The sequence below is a fragment of the Oxyura jamaicensis genome, unplaced genomic scaffold (genome assembly GCF_011077185.1).
Source record: "Oxyura jamaicensis isolate SHBP4307 breed ruddy duck unplaced genomic scaffold, BPBGC_Ojam_1.0 oxyUn_random_OJ71775, whole genome shotgun sequence".
In the NCBI taxonomy this organism is placed as follows: domain Eukaryota; kingdom Metazoa; phylum Chordata; class Aves; order Anseriformes; family Anatidae; genus Oxyura; species Oxyura jamaicensis.
The window spans coordinates 172,892-189,480 of NW_023310688.1; the positions used below are offsets into that span (position 1 = coordinate 172,892).

General features: G+C 45.0%; 1 pseudogene; it reads right to left on the reverse strand.

Annotated features, from left to right (window-relative positions):
* Window positions 1–16,589, reverse strand: part of LOC118159714 — an 85,776-nt pseudogene that overhangs the window by 5,000 nt on the left and 64,187 nt on the right.

The following is a 16,589-nucleotide window of genomic DNA, read 5'->3' on the forward strand; positions in this document are numbered from 1 at the left end:
GGAACAGTGAAGGCATACAGATGCCCACAGGATGTGCTCAGATGCTCTGGTGGCATGTCATTACTCACGAAGGCAATCACAGGGTTGTCATTTTGCAGGGGCTAAGTGAAATCACATTGAAATAATGTGATTCTTGACTCTCCGGGACTTTCCTGAAGAAGAACACTTTGTTGCAGGAGTTTCTGAGGTGTGCTTAGCATATTATTACTGTGGTTAAATAACATTGCTCTTTTTCACTCACTTGTTCACCACATTAGACATGAATGTGATTACCTTGGACTTGGTGGAATTACCCAGAGCAGAGAATTACCCATGTCTATGGGGTGTTAAGCTCAGCTGTCATCTTCAGCTGAGATATGTGAGCCTGTAGCCCAGAACATGTTCAAGAGGAAGCTGGAAAAATGTAACTTAGAGTGCTTTAAGGACTGAACTTATTTTCCACCTCAAAGATTCAAGCCCATTGTTTCAAATTGGTTGCCATCACTGAAACGTGGTAGGACCACTCCCATGACTGGAGTGCTGCAATGACTGGCTATAGTCTCTTCAGAAGGGACAGGCAGCACAGAAGGGGTGGTGGTGTGGCTCTCTACATTAGAGAGTGTTTTGATGCTGTGGAACTCGAGACGGAATGATAAGGTTTAGTCCCTATGGGTTAGGATCGGCGGGAAGGCCAACAAGGCAGGCATCCTGGTGGGGGGGTCTGTTACATACCACCAAACCAGGATGAGGAGATGGATGAGGAGTTTTACAAGCAGCTGGCAGAAGTTGCGCAACTGCCAGCATTTGTTCTCATGGGAGACTTCAACTTCCCAGACATGTCCTGAAAACAACTCAAAGCAGTCTAGGAGGTTTCTGGAGAGCGTGGAAGATAGCTTCCTGACGCAGCTGGTTAGTGAGCCTACCAGGGGAGGTGCCCCACTGGACCTTCTGTTCACTAACAGAGAAGGACTGGTGGGAGACGTGCTGGTCGGGGGCTGTCTTGGGCAGAGTGACCACAAAATGGTAGAGTTCTCGATACTTGGCGAAGTCAGGAAGGGGACCAGTAAAACCGCTGTCTTGGACTTCCGGAGGGCTGACTTTGAGCTGTTCAAGACACTGGTTGGCAGAATCCCTTGGGAGGCAGTCCTGAAGGGCAGAGGAGTCCAGGAAGGCTGGGCACTCTTCAAGAAGTAAGAAGAAAAAGAGGGTTTATGACCTTTGGAAAAGAGGGCGGGCCATTCAGGACTATAAGGATGTTTTAAGGCTGTGCAGGGACAAAATCAGAAAGGCCAAAGATCATCTGGAGCTCAATCTGGATACTGCTGTTAAAGATAACAAAAATGTTTTTATAAATACATCAACACAAAAAGGAGGACTAAGGAGAATCTCCATCCTTTACTGGATGCAGGGGGAAACAGTGACAGGAGATGAGGAAAAAGCTGAGGTGCTTAACGCCTTCTTTGCCTCAGTCTTTAACAGCAAAACCAGTTGTTCTCTAGATATCCAGTACCCTGAGCTGGTGGAAGGGGATGGGGAGCAGAATGTGGCCCTCACCATCCACGAGGAAATGGTTGGTGAGCTGCTACAGCACTTAGATGTACACAAGTCGATGGGGCCGGGTGGGATCCACCCGAGGGTACTGAGAGAACTGGCGGAAGAGCTGGCCAAACCACTTTCCATCATTTATCAGCAGTCCTGGTTATCAGGGCAGGTCCCACTTGACTGGCGGCTAGCAAACGTGACGCCCATCTACAAGAAGGGCTGGAAGGTAGACCCGGGAAACTATAGACCTGTTAGTCTGACTTCAGTGCCAGGGAAGCTCATGGAGCAGATTATCTTGAGTGTCATCACGCAGCACTTGCAGGGCAACCAGGCGATCAGGACCAGTCAGCATGGGTTTATGAAAGGCAGGTCCTGCTTGATGAACCTGATCTCCTTCTATGACAAAGTGACATTCTTAGTGGATGAGGGAAAGGCTGTGGATGTGGTCTACCTTGACTTCAGTAAGGCTTTTGACACAGCTTCCCACAGCATTCTCCTCGAGAAACCGGCTGCTCATGGCTTGGACTGGCGTACGCTTCGTTGGGTCAGAAACTGTTAGGGTAGCCAAAACCAAAGAGTCGTGAATGGAGTTAAATCCAGTTGGAGGCCGGTCACTAGTGGTGTCCCCCAGGGCTCAGTACTGGGGCCAGCTCCCTTCAATATCTTTATCGATGAACTGGATGAGGGGATCGAGTGCACCCTCAGTAAGTTTGCAGATGACACCAGGTTAGGTGCGTGTGTTGATCTGCTCGAGGGTAGGAAGGCTCTGCAGGAGGATCTGGAGAGGCTGGACCGATGGGCCGAGGCCAACTGTATGAAATTCAACAAGGCCAAGTGCCGGGTCCTGCATCTGGGACACAACAACCCCATGCAGTGCTACAGGCTGGGAGATGTGTGGTTAGAAAGCTGCCTGTCAGAGAAGGACCTGGGAGTATTGGTTGATAGTCGGCTGAATATGACCCAGCAGTGTGCTCAGGCGGCCAAGAAGGCCAGCAGCATCCTGGCTTGTATCAGAAACAGCGTGGCCAGCAGGACTAGGGAGGTGATTATCCCCATGTACTCGGCTCTGGTGAGGCCGCACCTCGAGTACTGTGTTCAGTTTTGGGCCCCTCGCTACAAGAAGGACATGGAGTTGCTAGAGTGTGCCCAGAGAAGGGCTATGAAGCTGGTGAGGGGTCTGGAGAACAAGTCTTACAAGGAGCGGCTGAGGGAGCTGGGGTTGTTTAGCCTGGAGAAGAGGAGGCTCAGGGGCGACCTTATTGCTCTCTACAGGTACCTTAAAGGAGGCTGTATCCAGGTGGGGATTGGTCTATTCTCCGTGTCTAGTGTCCGATGATAGGACGAGGGGGAATGGGCTAAAGTTGTGCCAGGAGAGGTTTTGGTTGGATATTAGGGAAAACCTCTTTACCGAAAGGGTTGTTAGGCATTGGAATGGGCTGCCCAGGGAAGTGGTTGAGTCATCATTCCTGGAGGTCTTTAAAAGATGTTTAGATGTAGAGCTTAGTGCTATGGTTTAGTGGAGGACTTGTTAGCGTTAGGTCAGAGGTTGGACTAGGTGATCTTGGAGGTCTCTTCCAACCTAGATCATTCTGTGATTCTGTGAAATGAGACCATAACCACCTATCCTTACAGCTTATTTCTGGACTGAACCGCAGGAGATGGGCCCCTCTTAAGTTTCAACCCAGAATGAGATGCTTTTCTTCCTCATAAATCCTGATTTGTTTCTCTCTGATCACAGCATTGCACTTTTGAACTAAAGTGTACCTTAACTTTAGTTAAAGGTACCAACCTTTAGAGCCCACATGTCGCTAATACATGAGAACCCTCAGTGGTTCTCATGTGGTCTTCAATGGTCCTGGAGTGGAACCTCCAGGAGATGTGGCCTTATGGCCTCTGAGGACCCTCAGCAAATGCCACGAGTCACCTGTAAACTTACCAGTCTGTTCCTTCAGTTCCAGGATGTCATTATTGGCACAAGCCAGTTCCCTTATGAGCCGCCCATAATCTTCACCTTTAGCCCGCCAGCGATCATACTGGAAGCGAAACGTCTTATCTGTGGCGGAGTCATGTCAATATATTCCAAGTGCCAACCCAGCGCGATTCCTTTGCAGTAAAGCAACAAAATAAAAAAAAGTGAGGATATTTTTCACGTTGGTTGGGTAAGGAGGTGAGATACCCATTGCCAGGAGCACCTGGCTGGCACTGGAAATGAGTGGTACTCACTTCAGATAATGTCACCAGTGCAGGTGATGTTGCTCTGATACCAAACCAACACGGACCAGCTCAAGACCATCATCTGACCCCCCTTCCACAGTCAGACCATGCTTTTGAGGGACTCTCTGGCTTGTGATCAGATATAAGGGTGTTGGAGTGTGGTCCCAGAGAAGCTGGATTTCAAGGTGTCTGGACAAGGGGCCATCCCTTGTCCTTGCCTAGCATGTTGCAGGAGATGCAGCTCTGCAATGGGGAGCAGCCTCTGCACCACCATCATACCTGGGGACTTGGGGCAGTATGAAGCCCTGCTGCAGTTTAGGGACAACAAAGCCTTACAAAACCCCCACAAAATCAAGGCCCCACAAAACTGTTTGCCAGAGCCAGAAGCATGAAATCTCCAGAAATTCAAAGAGTTTGGGGGCAAAAATGGAGCAGCTTGTGTTGCAGAAACTGCTTCTGATTCTTCACACTTCCACTTTAAAGGAAGTGTGAAGCCTTAAAGCCTAAAGAGAAATATGAGTACTAGATGGCCACAAACTGTAGGGTTTAATGTCTTTCCCTCTGGCCTGTATTACTCCTCCCCCATCCCTTCATAACTCTGTTTGAAGGTCAGAAGGTAAATTATCATTTGCTCCTTTGACCCTGTGAGCTAACACATGCAAGGAAATTACCCATGCTATTCTGCTCTTGCCAAGCAACCAGAGTGAATTTACTAATGTTGTGGCTGGGCATTAATGTAACACAAAGTGATGGATGCTCCTGCAGGGACCACCTGTTGTGGTTTAACCCGACCGGCAGCTAAACACCATACAGCCGTTCTCTCACCCTCCCCCCTCCCTCTCTGGGATCAGGGAGAGAAATGGGAAAGTGAAGCCTGTGGGTTGAGATAAAGACAGTTTATTAAGACAGGAAATAATAATAATAATGTGCACAAAACAAGTGATGCACAATGCAATTGCTCACCACCCACTGACCGATGTCCAGCCCGACCCCGAGCAGCCAGCCCCGCACCCCAGCTAGCCACCCCTATATATTGTTTAGCATGACATCAGATGGTATGGAATACCCCTTTGGCCAGTTTGGGTCAGCTGTCCTGGGTCTGTCCCCTCCCAGCTCTTGCTGCACCCCCAGTCTGCCCGCTGGCAGGACAGAGCGAGAAGCTGAAAAGTCCTTGGCTTAGTGTAAGCATTGCTCTGCAGCAATTAAAACATCAGCATGTTATCAGCACTCTTCTCATCGTAATCCAAAACATAGCACCCTACCAGCTACTAGGAGGAAAAATAACTCTGTCCTAACTGAAACCAGGACACCACCAAATCACCTAACTTTTGTCTTGGGTCCTTTGGAGGAGTCATAGCTCCCTCTTAGTTTTCTATTTCCTTTTTTTTTTTTTTTCTTTTTCTTTCCAAGTGGGAAGTAACTTGAAAATCAAGAACAGGGCATTTGGGAACATTTTCCTGATTTCTTTGTTGAAATAGAAGCAACTCTTGTTGATTTTGGGGGCATGGGAGGTTCTGACAGTTCTACTTACAAGTCCTGTTATTAGTCAGACAAAGGAAGGTTATGTTCATGATTAGACATCTCTGCTGAGTTATTACGTACATCCCATAGACATAAAATAGCTCTTGCTCTTACAAGTGCCTAATGCCATGTGCCTGTTTCCTTAGTTTGCAAATATTAATCTCAATAAGCCCTTTAGCCCTGAAGGATAATGATGGCACCTTTTTCAGCTATGTCAACAAGTCACCCTGTCCTGTGAACTGCCATGCAGTCACAATGTGTGTTGGCTGTTTCCTACCAGCCTCAGAGGCATTCCTGTTGTGTACTTTGGCTTTCTGAACCTTCTCCAAGCTAAGAAATCACCCTATAAAAAGCACAAACCTCTACTGAAGACAGTATTTGTTCTTTAAATTACAATTTAGGGGGCACAGAATGACAGACTCATTGAGGTTGGAAGGCACCTCTGGAGACCATGTAGTTCGAACCCCTGCTCAGAGCAAGGCCAGCTAGAGCGGGTTGCTCAGGGTACCCAGGCACAGGAGCTGGATGCACCTTGCAAACACGCCTGGCCCCATCCAGGCTTCAGCGGCAGAGCAAAGATATTAAGGGTTTTTGGGGGAGGGCTGGCACATTGTACCCTTGAAGATCCTCATCAGTTTAATGCCTACTGGGCAGAGTTTATCAAGTTCCCCAGGGCTCCCACCATGCTCCAACGTGCTCTTTGGGGCTGGCTGGAAATTCATTCTAAGCACATTGGCAGTGTCAGCCATTAATCTTTTTGGCAGGCTCATTTCCATTTAAGTTGAATCAACATCTCTGCAGCATATTTGGGAGGCTGCTCTGCTTCCATCAAAACTTTAGTTAAAACAGTACAGGATGAAAGAAATAAAACATCCCATGGTTCTCCAGCGAGAGACATCAATGACTGCAGACTAGGACAGAATAAATCAGTGATCTTAGTCCTGTTGCCAGCAGTGAACAGCTTGACAGCAATAGGATCAGTGCTAAGTAGTGGTATCAGGAGATGGCTGAACGAGACCTGCATACCTTCCTCCCTTGTCTCCAGTCCAGTCCCAGCAGCTGCTCACCAGGAGAGCTGCAACAAAAACCTGCACTTTTATCATGAGAAGAGGTGGGCCAGGACTGACTTTCCAGCATGTGTTGGAGTTAACAAAGAAAGCACAAAGTGCAGCTTTTCCTGGTATCCCTGGAAAAAAAAAAAAAAAAAAAAAAAAAAAGTATTTATCAGCTCTGGGCTATTAAAAAGCAAGCTCTGGGCTCTGTCAGGGGATTGATGCTGAAAAGCAAAAACCGAAAACCGACAGGATGTCCCTTGCAGCACATGGGTACCTTGAGTCAAAGAGCTGGCTGATCACCCTTAGAAAAGTGATGCTCCTGCTTCAAAGCATCCCCTGCCTGCTTTAAACAAAGAATGTTTCTCTTCCCTCTTATTGGAATTGGTCTTCAGTCTTTTCCTGTCTTCTTTCCTGATGATTAGCAGTTTAAATTAAATTGGGAGACCTGGAAGCTGTAGAAGTATTCTATGTTGCTTTCAATTTCTTGAGAGAAACAATTCACCCCGGGTGACTGCTGTACTGCCAACATCCAGTGCAGCATGTCCCCATGCCCTGCCCTGTCCACCTGTCCCGGTGCCAGGAGTGGCTGCCACATCAAGATCTTCAGTGTCACAGCACTAAGCTTCGTTTAAAAGCTGATGTGAAAATGGAAGGATTTATTTGGGGCTGAAGCGATTATTCTGCTTTACCAGACAAAGTATTATTTTTCTCTTTTTTCACACTGGGAAAAGGAAAAAAAAAAAAAACATTTAATTTATTTTTGTATTGATCTAGAAAATAAATGCAAAGTCCCGTTATGCACAGTCTAAATGTGAGACTTGGCTGACCAGGCTCTGTGTGCCACAACAGTGAACACAGTTTCCTTTTCTGCAGAACCCCTTCTCAGGTTGTGAAATCCTGATTTCAGGATATTACTTTATTCCTACTTTCTGTTCCTGGGTGGCATTTACAGAGCAATGGGCTCAGAGAAAGGGAAGTATGCCCCATATAGATGCAACCCCAGAGGCAGCAGATCCTCAGCACAAGCTGGTTTATGGAGTAGGCATCAGTCAGGGGGTGAGGAAGAGGAGCCAGCAAAGTGGTGTGGGCATAGCCAAGGACTTCCCTTGGCCACTGCTCGCAAAGCAATGGCTTATTGGCCTTTTCATGGGTGCCAGGATGCGGTTGGATGGTGATCCACTGTAAAAGGTCACAGTCTCTCCATCGCTCAACTTTCAGTGCTTGCAGAAGAGCAGGTCTGTTTGTATCCCTTTGGCACCTCAACCAACAGTACCAGGAATACAAAAGCTCAGGCAAAAATTAGTGGCAAAAATGCCTCAGAGAATATCATGGGGTTTTCTGCAGGGACTCCAGGACAAACCAGGTCCACTACATTTGTCTCTGTTAGCCTGTTATTGGGCAGAGGGAAAGAAATAGCAAATGTCTGAGCAGTTCCTGCTTGATTATGCAGGTTTTGGTCTTGAAAATAGTTTAGCCACCACTGTGCCTTTGTGGATGATTCCCTATCAGCATAACAAGTGTTCAATGTTTGTAACAAAAGGAACTTCCCTCCAGACCTGTTTCACTGCCATCAAAATCCCCAGCAGCAAACCTGCCCTAATAAAATCCATTGCAGTGCCACGTAGACTCCTTAATGGTCCACAGTTGGAAGTGACATTTTCAATAGCATGCAAAACATTTCAAATGTAATTAGAGGAGGAGAAGAGCTTTGGGGAAAACAGAATCACTTTGCTTGCTTGATTCTGGCAGTTGTATAATTTAATGTCATGTAGGGAAATGTATTCTCTTCCCCAAGAGCCACTATCCAAAAGAGCAGCTAGTTATCCCATTCCTTTTCAAAAGAACCCAAGCTGGCAACTGAGTGATGCTGGGCAGGGGTTCTCTGCATACATCTGCAAGGTCTTCATAGGACCATCTTGCCTCTTTCCCAGGAGATGCTGAAAGCCCATGCCTTACTGATGTTAGACAGACAGCTTGGACCGTAAGCTCCTTGTCATGCATTTCTACAGTGGTAGCTTTAGAGGTAGTAGACATACAAATAATGAAGGTACCACTTCAGTTAAAGAAAACTCCAACTTGCAGCACCAGAAGTCTCCTTTGCCTCTCTCGGAAGCAGCCTCCACTTGCCCCAGCTTGTATTCATCCCTAAGATATTAAGCTATTCTGACGCATGCAGAACCATTTACTGAGGGTGAGAGAAAAAGAATGCGAATGACCTGAGCCTAGTGAGTTCCCCACCCACCAGGCTCCTGATCTCTGTCCTTGGTATAGTGAATTCCTTGCAAAGGCAGATCTGGTGGAATCCAATCTCTGCTGTTAGACCAGGGAGATGAACTACATCCAGGCTGGGGTACACATGTGCCCATAGAAATGAAAATCTCTCCCTTCTCTATGGCCATATTAAATCATTTTCCTCTCTATCCCCTCCCTATTTGCAACATGTCTTCTTTGGTTTGGTTGTGAAAGTGATTGATGCCTGATTAAGGAAAACTGTTGTCATTACTGGGGTTTATGTTCTCATATGAGTAAAAGAAAAATCCTGCTTGGAACACTGACTGCTCAGGGGCCAGTGCAGAACTGCTGCTGCCTGGCTACTCACTGCCAGCAAGCAGCACTGCTCAACCCCTTAATTCCATTTTTTTCTTTTACTTTTCAGGTGTTCTGAAACCCAAAGTAATGACCATTAAAAATGCAGTTCATTGGCCTTGTGTCCTCTGATGTCATTTACCCCCTGCCTGGTTAGGCGACTGTCCATCCTTAAATCCCACCACGTGAGACATCACCTGGAAAGAGGTGGGAGCTTTGATAGATGTGTCAGATCGCTAGAAAAAGAGCATTAATTGTGAGGTGCTAAAATCATAGCATCTAGCTTTGCATCGGTACATCTCAAAACACTTTAAGAAGGTGAATAATTTTTATCCCTAATTAACATAATTGAAAATTAGGTACAGGGATGTGATTTACGCAAGGTCATTCTGCAAGCCAGTGGCAGAATAAAAATAGATAATAGATGCATTTTTGTATTTCTCCTTGAGGATCATGTTAGTTCCCATGTTAGTTCCCATGTTAGTTCCCATGTTAGTTCACACCACAAAATTTCTCATCAGAGCAGACAGGCAATGCAAAACCTCACACAACCTTTGACAAAGCAAAAGCTTAACACTCGGGACAATTTTAGAAAATAGCTTCCCTGCCCCCCACCTCTGTTTTCTGTGCAACTTGTTCAGTCTGGGATTTGACTCAGGGAAAAAGCATCAATAAATTACTTGCAGAAAAAAAAAACACCAACACCAACAAAAAAACCCCACATCTTACCGACAAACTACTCCTGTGCAAAAACACTTAACAGCTCAGAGTGAAGATATAACAGTTTCTCAGATAATATTCTTGTGATTGAAGCATATTTCACATTTTATTGAAGCATACTTGATGCAAAAGCATTTAACAAGGCTGCAGGATAATTTGTCACTGAGAGGAGCAAAGGAGACTTGTAGCAAAGAGAAGCTTTTATAGAATTGATAATTTTACAGCTACTGGTTAGCCCTGTGGGCTTTTTTCATTCTATAGTGAAGGGTTACAGGAAATTGGGATTAAATGAATGACTGTGCAAGGTCAACACTGAAGTCTTTGCATTCTCTCCAAGTCCGATGTTTTATTTGCTTATGTCTTTTATTTTCTTTTTATTATTTTTTTTTTCTATTTTATGTCAGCTCTGGACTATGAGATTTCTGACGTGTCTTATATTTCTGTTGTAATGACTGTAGCACATCTCTGTGATAAAACAGCTGAGTGTAAGGAAGAAACCTGCCATTGAAGAGACAGGAAGGTACATAACATCTACAGGAAGGCTCTGAAGGGTATATGCTGGGGTCTCCTGAGGATGGATTTAGGCAATTTGAAGGACTGAGCAGCCACAGCGTGGTTGCTGGCATGCTACATGGGTCTGCAGTTTGTGGAACCCATTATGTCTGGTCTAAGGAGTTGACTTCAATCCACACAGAAAGATATAGAGTTTGAAGTTGTCTTCCTCTCTACTGAGCCATCAGTAAAACAGGTGGTATGGAGCAGCCTCCTCTCCTCAAGTAGCTTTATGCATCTGTCTCTCTTCCTCTTACTTTTTACTTAAAGAAGAAACTGTTAAACAAATCTGCCCCATGGATCAGCATAGTTTATGAAAGAACAGGCAAGCTCTCAGAAGAGGGCTTAAAAAGACCTTTTCAAGTCTGATAGCTGAGCCAATTTTTATAGAGGTCAGAAAAGCAGATCTTTAAGTTTCTTATAATAATTTATGCTCTACTAGTGCTCAACGGGCTTGGAATCATGTCTGTGAATTGCAGAAACATATCTCTGGATGTGCAGTGTGCTAGGAGTTCAAGGCCTGGGCAATTTAAGACCCGGTCCTATATATTGCTCCTGAAAAAGGCAGTTCCTTCAGAGAAAGAAAAGGAAAAACAAGGGCATACTAACATTCCTCTATTGCATCCAGCTCAAGAAAGGGGAATACTTCCTTCTTTGGAAGATCCACCCAAAATGAGTCATTGGGGCAGTTAGGCTATTTAAAACTCAATTAGACAATGCCATTGCAGTTGGTGAAATTGAAAGAAGGGCCCCATTGAGGCAAAGGAGTTGGGCTGCATAACCTGGTTATTTGCTTCTATCTTTGCTTTTATAATAACACAGAGAAGCCTGGTTTATCCATAATTGGACTGTTCCTGGCTCCCCTTGGCTGATGGCAACTGAGATAAACAGTTTTTCTAAAGTCATTAATTTCAGATTCTTGATTATCGTCTGGGTTCAGATCTACTCAGGCAGATGAGGGAGCTAAATCCACATTTCCCACATCTCCTTGTTGCAAAGAGAAAATGGCAAAACAACATCAAAAAGTTTTTATAGCTCAGTAATGAAATTATTTAGCTACTGTGAAACTTTAAGCCATCCTTCCAGAATGGCGATTTAGTCCTTAAACCAGAGGGGGAAAAATGAGATCTACATTCAGAAAGCCAGCATTTCTACAGACCTACAGATACTGATCTTGCATAAATGTAGAAGTAAATGAACTGGTATGAGAAAATACATAGCACCTATCTGAGATCAGGAGATGGGGAGTCTGGAAATGATTAAATTTGCTCAGGGAGTCTAAATATATTAGACTGAACATCAGTATCTCAAAGTGAACAAAGGCAGAATAAAAAGACATGGAGCAAAACAAAGCTAAATTTCATTCACATCAGTTCATTGTTACCAGACTGTTGCTGGTGAGCTCTAAACATCTGAAAAATCAGGAACAAGTTCCTTGAAACTGCAGTTGCCAAGTCTCTAAACAGCCTGTTTTCAAATGAGCACCGACTTCCTCTGTACTCAATCTTACTAGAGTCAGAGGAATTAGATGGGGGCTTCTTTCCTGCTTTATGTCTCACACAGAGGCGCTATTCTGTGGTTTTGGTGGGGAAAGTGACATTTAAAAATGAAGTGAGACTATAAAAACTGGCACTCTGACATGCTTTTCCTGAGGAGACAAACACAGTGTTTATGTTTTAAAGACCTCCTGACAACCTTTGCCATTGCAATTACTGTCTCTTCAACTCTGAACACTACAGTACAGTCAAATTTCAGTGAAACAATAAAGGGGGATGTGAACTGCTGGCATATCCACTGCATCAAAAATTCCATGATGGGGGCAGATGCTGGGTTGGATTTCATGGCAAAGTTGCTGTCCTGGTTTCGGCTAGGATAGAGTTAATTTTTCTCCTAGTAGCTGGTATGGTGCTGTGTTTGGGATTTAGGATGAAAATAATGTTGATAAAATGCTGATGTTTTAATTGTTACAGAGCAGTGCTTACACCAAGCCAAGGACTTTTAAGCTCCTCATTATGTCCTGCCAGTGGGCAGGCTGGGGGTGCAGCAGGAGCTGGGAGGGGACAGACCCAGGACAGCTGACCCAAACTGGCCAAAGGGGTATTCCATACCATCTGACATCATGCTAAACAATATATAGGGGTGGCTGGCTGGGGTGGAGGGGGGGGGGGCGGTGGCTGCTCGGGGATAGGCTGGGCATCGGTCAGCGGGCGGTGAGCAATTGTTTCGTACACATCATTAGTAGTAGTACCATTATCATTATTATTATTTTCCTGTCTTAATAAACTGTCTTTATCTCAACCCACAGGCTTCACTTTCCTGTTTCTATCCCCCATCCCAGAGAGGGAAGGGGGAGGGTGAGCAAACGGCTGTGTGGTGGTGCTTAGCTGCCGGCTGGGTTAAATCGAGCAACCACCTTAGGCAAGTCATTTAGGTGAATTTTACCCTCAAATGGGGGCCACCTGTTTCACCTATTGCTGGGACCATGTTATTTTTAAAGGAAAAAGAAGACCTATTGCTTAGCTGTTCCCTTAACTAGCCTATGGGCTACACTAGTAGCACCTAATATGAGTCAAAACAAGTTGATGCTGCCATTAAGGCTGATTATAAAGAAATTTAGGGGAAGAACATCATCCACATTCCAAGTATTCAGCCTGTGAGGAGCAATGGGATAGTCCAGTGTGAGGCTGTTTTCCACAGAACATTGGCAGAGAACCATTTAGGCCAAAATAGAAAAAAAAATAAGGAAAGAATGAGCAAAATCTGATGCTTGAAAGTAATGGTAAATATAAGCATATTTCTGTTTAATACCCAAAGTCCCCCAAGCATCTGATGAAAACCATACATGACCTTTGACCCCTGACCTCGCTACTCCTTTCCAAAAAATGGAGCCAGGAATTTCTAACCAGTGGAAAAGTCAATCTATATAAATTATATATAGAGAGCAGGCATGTATGCAAAGGACAGATATGGCCTGGGATCCCAGCAGTAATAAATACTCTACACACACAACAAACTGTCATGCTTCATTGTGTGAAGTTGTAGATAGGATATGCCTTTCACATGACTAATGCAAGAACAATGAAGACAACATGTTATGATTTAAACTACATTTGTCCATATTACCGAGGGAACAAACAACTACATTTATGCTGAACAAAACCTGAGCACATTGTTTGTCCAAGGCTTAACCCCACAGTGAGCTAGGTCTGGTAAAAGCCCTACTAAATATTATTTATAAATGGAAACCAGAGACATGAGGGAAATAAGGAAAGAGAATATGAGGTTGCAAAGTGTACTTATATTCATAAATATGCACTATTTTTCCAGGTTCTGGACACATGGTTTACTATTTTAGCTGGTTTGTGGTGACTATGTGGCTACATACTCTTAGCTAACAGCAAAATTAAACTAATTGAGACTATTTACTGCTTAGCCCAGAGCTCTGTTACCTCTCTTTGCCACCAACCAAGAGCATGTAAAAAGCAATTACCATAGCTCAGCTGCCAAGTGGTAGCTTCCCAGCCTGCAGCAATAAAATCACCATTAGCAAGGAGAAGTTGAACCATGATCACTTGTTCAAGAAGGAAAAGGCAGCAGGTGTCCTATGCAAGATAAAGAGGAGTTGCTCATCACACAGCAGAGAGCAGACTTGGGGGACTCACTGCTGTGGGATGCTGTGGGTGCTAAATATCTCCTGCAGAGTCTGGACAAGCACATGAATGAGAAAATTCACTGCATGTTACATAACGGACAAAAAATGATAACCAGTGCAGGAGACTCCCTGAGGGATGCAGAGTGAGATGTGGAAGATGAGGCAGGATTACACGTGCTTGCTCAGTTCCTTCTTTTCCTCAGGCACCCCGTGATAGCTGCTGTTGGAAACAGCTGCTGGGCTCAACAGCCCCTTGGTCTGACCCAGTCCTTGCCTTCCTACGTCCCAGCCCGTTCATGTGCCTGAGCCCTGAGGTTCAGCTCTGATCTAGTGGATATATTTCATTCTGTTAGCATGATCGACCACTGGGAGCCAGGAGGAGGAAAACACTCTCATTGTAGAAATTTTAGCTGGTAATATATTTAAAGAGGAATCTGCAAGTCCTTGTTGATTTCTTGCTGCTCTCAGAATGACATCGAAACCACCCTTGCAACTGCAGAGATGCCTGTTTGCTGAGCTAAAACTCCAGTGGGGATTTTGATAGCCATTTCTATTTCAGCATCTAAACAGCAGATTTAAAGAATAAGTGTTTCGGCAACTAAAATCAAGTAAAACCAGCTCTCAAACCACCTAGTTAACACTGATTTGGTGGGTCTGTGGGAGCCATCAAGCTTCACCTTTGGGCTGCAGCAAGGGCCTGCCGTTAGCAACCCATTCATTGTTAATTCAAAATCACCTCCTTTAGACAAAGAAGTCAGCTGGGTAGGGATGAGATGAGATGTCTTCACAGCAGTGGGGTTGATGCCTTTGTTACAAGATGCTGCCTGGTACCTGAACAACACAAATGACTATGACTGCAGTACAAAGCACTGCTGTTGTTTGTGAAACCAGTTAGTGTGTCCAGCAGCAGGGAAACGTCAGCATCTCTCTCAGCAAGGCACTGCACACCCACTGTATGATGTACTGATTTTAATAAAGACAGAGAGAGATCTTTATCTTCTAAAGCTCACCATGCTATGTCAGGCTGCATTACCCCATGTGTCAGTGTCAGGCAGATAGCATTAAATTGCGAGAAAAGTGCCATACTGGCCTGTGACAAAAGTATTTCATTAATTGAGTTGCTGTGTTGGGATAGCAGGCTGGATGCCTGTTCTTTGGAGGAGATATCATTATCTGTGCTGCAGCATTGGCTGTATGCTCTGAGGGAAGCTGGCGACCTGTTTGAGCAGCTCCTACACCAGCACACAGGAGACAGACTGGCATGAAGAGCACATGTCTAGATGAGCTGTGACAAAGGGTCCAAGGAAAATCCTTGAGGTTACCCAGTCTGCAGCAGAGCAGGGAACGGTGCCCTCAGCCTGTCCCATGGCCATGGAGGTGGCTGCCCCTCCTGGCAGGTTGTCCCAGCAGCTGTCCCAGCCTCTCCACCCTGTGTCACTGTCCTGACCTTTGTTGTCGTGTCAGATCCGCACTTTGCAGAGATCTCCCAGGCTCAGTATGTTGGAGAAGTTGAATTCATCCATCTGGTTCCTCTCGAACTTGTTGGACTTGTTGGACTCCTTCAGGGCAAGGATCCCGCTGTCCCTGTTCTCCCCAAACAGAATCAAAGACATGCTGGTGTCCGTGCCTGCTCGTGGAAGACAGAGCAAAGCACATTGTCACGAGCTGTCCTGCCATGCAGGGCTGACACCCAGCCTCCAAATGTGTGGAAATGAAGGCATCAAAGGCAGGCTGGAGGCAGCTGCAGTGATGCTCGGCTTTCTCCAGGCACAGTCATCAAATTTCAGTGAATATGTGCAGGATCCTAAGAGGACACCTCATGGTAGCTAACAAGCAAGCCCTTGGAGCCCATCCCCCAAATACAGCTGGAGCACTTTGCCTTGGGGTCAAGGTATGGTGAGTGTGATGATAACAGCATTAATAGGAAGCACAAATATTTACTCCCAATGGATTTGAAAGCAAAATGCAGATTATCAGCCAAAACACTGTGGCATTTTGAGGCCCACTCCCCATTTCCCTTTCCCATTAGCTATCTCCTATACTCCTGTTTCTCAAAATACTGTCCAAGTTGAACCAATGGAAAAAGTCCCAGTTTATCATACAACTCCCAGCCCTTCTCATGTACGTGTATGGAAAGTATTTTAAGATTATCTTTATTACCTGATATTGAATTTCATATGCCCATTACTGCCCATATTTTGCAGTAGAAAACAGAAGTGTTGTTGATTTTCATGATTTCTTGAGAATTCAAGTCTATACCATCACCTGAAATGACCTTATGAACATTTTAGCTGAAGGCGTTACCACAGTTTTACAGGGTACTATTTATAGTTTGACCAAAATTATGAACTATCGTCTTATTCCTTTTTATTTTTGATGCCACAATAAGAAAGCAGATTCATAGAAAGAAACTTGACTCCATGTGGGCAGATGTTCATTGCTATGTCAGAACTGATGACCTTAAATTTTAGCAAATAAAAATAAGATAATCAAACCCAAATCTGACTTACAAAGAAACTCAGTGTCTGCTGCCCTTGGTTTAGTATTCTAGCTTTGAAAACTCTAAGTGCCTGCCAAACCTTTCTTATACAACTGTATCGTAAATCCACTTTGGGCCACACAGACTGTATTTCCCATAGCTCCATTCAAAACACAATGCAGAGACAAAGTCAGGGGGGCTGAAAACGTTTAGACAAAGCTACCACTTCTTCAAGATAATCATTCAACTTCCCTGACATATCCTGGAAGCACAACACAGCCCAGAGAAA